Raw genomic sequence first — 6,120 nt, forward strand, 5'->3', positions numbered from 1 at the left:
TCCCTCCCAGTTCTACGATTATGTGGATTATGTATTGCCATGATTTGCCATTAAATGGCAAGAACCTAGACTTTAATCATGTCATTCATCAAGGGGATCATTTATAATTTTTAAAAAAACAAACATGGCTAAGGAATGGTCTCCACGACTACAAATTGATGCTAAATTACATATAAAAAAGGGGTTACCCTGTCCTAAGAGTAAGATCTGTCCCATTATGGTCTCCAATCTTGATAAGCTGGAAAGGGTGGTGAACTCTGGAAGATAAATGCATGCGAGTAATTGCAAGTTTCAATATCCAAATTGAAACTAATAACAAGCAAAGATGAAATTCTCTTTATGAAAAACTTAGGGAAGACCACATGGAGACGCTTATCTTTGTATTATCAAATGACTGAAAAGACAGGAAAAAAATGAGAGCTTGCAAAAGAATTTAATATGATTTCCCTCGGAGTTCCTACTTCCTGCCCCATTATTGTCGCAATTTCCAAGTCGTCAACTGCTCATCATATGCCTTTCATCAAGTCAACGCACAAATATTTATGAATTCCATGCATGGCATGTAAAAGGAAAGAGATCTCTTGAGCAAACAAAATGGAATCAAGAAATTTATTCTCCTTGAACTGGATGAAATTCCAAAGCATCATTAATAAGAACCACCAATATTTGCTACTGTTACGTCAAAGATATTTGCATACTTTTTATTGCACTAAGTTTACTCCCTAGTAATAGGCTTAATCATAAAGGTTTGATATAATGGGAGGGTTATTAGAAAGGAAATCCTGATGATAAGGCAAGCATTAACAACTAAGCAATACAGACAGACAATAAGGCATATTAAACGCATATTCATGCAATTGAACATGTTTGCCGAAATGGTTAGCCAACATTATAGACATAGGAATTAAACAGCCAAATATGCAATTACCCTTCGATCCATCATTTACTTACTACGTATAGACACAAGATATTACTATACCAATATTACAATAAATATAAACATTCAGCAACAAGCAAGGTAAAGGATATAGAAAATTCTACTCAGTAATAAGGGATCATAAATTCCTATATGCTGTACCTTTTATCATAAATCAATGCATCAAACCAAGAATAGAGAAATAGTGTAAAAATTAAGTAGAAATTAGGAAGAAACTTACTTTATTCTCAAGTAACTCGCAGGAATTTGAGGTAGTGGTGCATCTTTGTCCCTGAATCAGTAGTCCAAATATAGTAAATAAATAACCAAAACAAAAAAATACAGGATAACTTTATGCATTAAAATTCAAGCTTCAAGGCTAAGCATTCTCACTGGTCTTCGGAAGCTACTAATGAGAGCCATATTGGACCAGTTCTTTCTTTCATTTTAGCACTGTTTGCATCCAGCACAGCTTGGGGTGATATGCTTGATTCATCCAAAACAGGTTCGTTTTTTGGCGATCACTGCACAATTTATTGGCTTTTGCTGTATCTGTAGAAGTGGGATCTGTGACGATCTTTTCATCCTCAACTTTTAACGTCCGTTTAATGTCCTTAATTTTGGATCTTTGTACTTGAGTGTCATTCTCATTTATTTGAATAGGTTCCTGTTTAGCATCACAGCCTTGCATGTTGGACTCGAGAGATTTACTCCTACTTGCAACCTCCACCAAGCAATTCAAAGGTTTCCAAAGATCCAATTTTGCTTCCCAACGTTCAGCCCCATTATTTTTCTGCTTATTAGGAACAGATTGGCTTGCATCATGAGGGGACAGGTTCTACACCAATCAAATACACAAGAATGATAATATAAGTAAAGTAATGCAAAAACAACCAGGGAAAACAAATTTGCACAAAAACACTGAATGTTAGAAGAAAGGGACATGGAATCATCTATGACAAGAACGAAAAGAGCCTAATTGTATCTCCTACCTGTCTAGTAGTCTGAGTAACCTTGTTTGAGGCCCCAGGGGAGCTTGAACTCTCTGGATGATCTTCCACCGAATCTTCCTCTTTTACAATGGGTTTTTCAATGGAAAGACTAGTGAAGCGCAGAGCACTAGCCTTTCTTGTAGGCTTTGTTCTTCTGCCTCTCATAGTTGCCTGTGTTGATACTCTGGGGGTGCTGACAACCAAAAGATGAAAGTGATCTTTCCTTTCTTCTAGCTGGTCACGGTTCGGAGGCGAGAACTTCTGGTGCCTTTGCCTTTGTTTTTCTTCAAAGGGAAAATTTTAGCCCTTAAATCTTGCAAACTGTGGTCTGGCCTGGTGGTCAAGAAACAAGGACAGCAACTTGGCATGCAACAGGCCACAAGAGAACCCCTATTTCGGAACCATCCATATGAAGCCTTCCAGGAAAGCTTAAAAAAGTAGACTGTTTCTATTACTATAAAGAAATAGGTAATTAAATCACTGATAAAGATAGAAAAGAATTCATTATGTTTCCTCATAAGCTATAGTTCATATTCTTTATCATAATGACAAGTTACTGATACGCAGGATTGAGTGCTTAAGTGTTCTCAACTTTGACAAAATTTATATAACCTGATCTTGACACCACATTATGGCATCAAGAATCAGTTTTGCATGTTGATCCTGGACAATAGCACCGTAAAAGAAGATCAAGTCGCAGATTCTTAGTACTATGGTTTGTGACACATGTTTCTCCTACCTTTTTCTCCTCCCCCTCCTTCCCAAACAGAGTGTGTTTCAATAAATTTTGCAACTTGGAAAATCCAAACTCTCTACTGTGCGTGCACACACAATCCAAAATGTTTGTTAAAAGAAAGCTCATATCTTGTATCTCTAATTCTCTACTGTAACAGCATTATAACAATTAGGGGGCAGTCTGCAGAAGATGGACATCATTGGCACAACATGTTAAAATAACACCTTACATGCATATTGAACAAATTGCAAGGAACACAGCCCAAATCAATATTGCATATTGGACAGCATTCCATTTCCTTATCTGTAATTTTGTCATCTATGCACATTACTGTATGATGTTCAGAGAAGTAATCCATCAGCAATCACATATTCAGTGAATCTGGTCATCGTAACACTCCACTGGAAATATAACCATCACGTTGTCAGACATTAAACAAAATATTATGAAATGTCGATGAGAAAGTCCATTAAGCATAGCCATTTTGAGAATAAACTTCACATGATACAGAAAACGAGGCCAAGTAAACAAGGAATATTGAACCTCGTATTATGAGGTGGGATTCACTCGGACACAATTTCCTACACTTTTTTAGGCACCAAAGCGCAAGAAGTAAAATTCTTGAAGGAAAATTTTCAGCTATAACTGCAGTGGAGGATTGAAACGAGCAAGAAAACACACAGAACAGGATACTATGCAATCACGCTATAAACAAGACATAGCCCCGGGGCCAAAGCGGGGGAACTGCATATTGTGCTTGCCGTCACGACACTAATGCATGCGACAGCATCTGAGCTTCGTATGTGAGCGAACGTGAGTTTATTGTGTATATGGGATGGCCACTTGAAGTCAAACGTTTGAGCAGCTTCCCGATTAGCACAGTAAAATAAAAGCACAACTGAATAGTTGGCCGCTCAAAAGGATAAAGCTCTTCCATCTGGCATTCACGTCACCAATAATGAGACATCGTTGGGAAGAACAGAAAGAAAGATTTTCAGAAGCATTAAATGACCAATTGCCCATATCTGGTTATGCAAAAAACACCAGATGCCCATCCCAGCAAGAGTCAAACGAGAGCGGAAGTCATAAGAATAATGCAAAAACAAGGATAACTAAGATAGTCAATGATGAAAAATGCCCAGAAGATTCAAATTTTGAAGAATTAACACGAGATTAAACTAAAAGAAACAGGATTCGAATGGAAAACGAAAGATAAGGCTACTCACGGTTGCAGGCATTCAGATATAGTGGTGGCCTCCCTGAACAACTTGTTGCAGATTGGGCAGGGTCATGCATGCTGCAGTCGTTTCCCTCTTCACTTTGACTACCTGATTCGCCATCGCTAGCTCCGACAAGCCTTGCCCTCACTTCGCACCTCAAATCTCACGCTCTCGCATCCAACCAGGCATGCTATGACTAAGCTCACGCAAGCGAAATTTACGTCCATTTCGTTTGTAACCATCAGCATTAACCTGAGAAGCAGAGAACGACGCAAAGATGACATGGATTATGAAAGAGAGAACGCGGAAAAAATAGCACAAGACGCGTGCGTACGTAAAAAGAAGAAAACGGACCAAGCGTCGGTGAAGACGGATAAAAACAGCGACTTGGGATTTCTGGGGAGGGATTACGAAAGGGGTTGGTCTGATTTGTGAAGACTCGACGTCAGTTTGTTTGGTTTGGACAGAGGGAGATGCGGATGATCCGAATCGAGGGGCCTCTGCGTGGAGAAGAGCATGAACCAAGAGTCTGAAGTTTCCGTCTTTTATTTGTTTTTTTTCTTTTCCTTTTTATTTTATTTTATTCAGGGCTTGTAATTTGTAAATGCACTTCAAAAGGTGAAGGGGCTCGAACAATTGACCCAACGACGACAGCTAATAGAATTAGGGGCTGTGATAACGTCCGCCGGGGTGCTTCCCTCACGCTAACATGCGCATTTCCGTTTGTGTTGTGGACGGCGGGGCAGGATCCTGACATGCGCTGCCACGTATTTATCCATGTATGTAGTAATTTTACAGTGCAGTTTGCTTCAACCAATTCATGAACAGATAAGCTAGAATTTTCTTTCTTCCTGAAACATGCTTAGCGTGTATGTATATGTATGCAGAAGATTCAATTCACCTGCTGGGTTTTGCTGCTTTTGGATCTCAGTTCTGCTTTCTCTTCACATTCATTGAATTTACTAGGACACCATAAAACTGTTGCCATAAATCTACAAACTACATACACGCATCACACAACTAGGAAATGTACGCGTCGTAAATTCATGATCAAAATTCTCAATTATAGTTGGATATTGGTAAATCTCAATCCCAAAAGAAACCATAAAATTCAGGCAGGGGCTATAAACGACGGTTTTGAGAAGGGAGCCAATGAGGTGTGAAGGACGTGTGAAAATGTCAAATCAGAGTTTCCAAGTTATTTCTCTACACATTAAAGTAGGACTGGGGGATTTATCCTCCCTTTCATGAGCCTGATAAGTGTTCCGCAGGGTTCAGCTGGGACTGTCAAGGGAACGAATCAAAAGCCACTCAAATAGCATTTGTAAGAGCAAGGAGGAATTAACAACACGCGAGTGTAAGCTAACGGCAAAGTCTTCTACGATCGATTTGATAGCATACCAGGAGGCATTCAATATAAGATTATGAAACCCAAAATAGTACTCATTCAATTAGATACCCAACTAGCCCTCCAAAGTATTCGGAATATAACTCGAGGAGAATACGTACATGAAGGAGGACATAGGCTATTTATGGATGATGACATGGAAACATGTAGAGCTTGACGTGACATATGAAAGGCTATCCCGAAATCCACCATGGCATATTAGTCATAGAATATAAACACTTGAACCTTGAGGAAAACAAGAGCATGTTCTGAGAGCCCAAAAAACGCATTGAGCAATTCCCATCTTATTAAAAGGCCCAATACAATTTTATGTGCATGGAAGAGTCTATTAGATCTTAAATCTTGGTAAATTGGGGCCCAAATGACATTGTGTTATGGACCATGGAAGTTTCAAAACGTGATTAAAACCATATTTCAAGTCCAAATGGATGTCTAAAAGGCCCATGCATACTTATGACGTGAAAGCATTTATGAAGATCCATTTGAAAGGTCAAGAAGATTCAAGAAGCATCATATGACATTAAATGGGATTCTATTTGTTTTAATTAGTTTTCTGTTTTATAATTTTCTATTTTATATTGATTGTTTCTTGAAGCGAGACTTGCCTAACTGTATTTCATTGTATTTCATTAATTAATAGATCAAATAAAGATTTCTCATAATGATGGGATCCTCTTAGGTGGTGTGTGATCTAGATTATTTTACTTGACTAGCAAATTAGAGTATTCTAGAAGGTCTTTTGATTTTCCTAATTTTAAAGTATTTCGCATCTATTTTTATGTATTTTATTTAGTTAGTGTTTTAGGCTCTAATAGCTTGTAATGGGCTTATAGGGCTTAGGTTACTAA

At 38.3% G+C, this 6,120-nt stretch overlaps 1 pseudogene; it reads right to left on the reverse strand.

The window, feature by feature from the left end:
- Window positions 1–431: 431 nt before the first annotated feature.
- Window positions 432–2,276, reverse strand: LOC114720775 (E3 ubiquitin protein ligase DRIP1-like; annotated as a pseudogene).
- Window positions 2,277–6,120: the final 3,844 nt, after the last annotated feature.

Source organism: Neltuma alba, unplaced genomic scaffold, assembly GCF_004799145.2.
Source record: "Neltuma alba isolate B1F8T4 unplaced genomic scaffold, ASM479914v2 tig00011997_pilon, whole genome shotgun sequence".
NCBI classification, from domain to species: Eukaryota; Viridiplantae; Streptophyta; class Magnoliopsida; order Fabales; family Fabaceae; genus Neltuma; species Neltuma alba.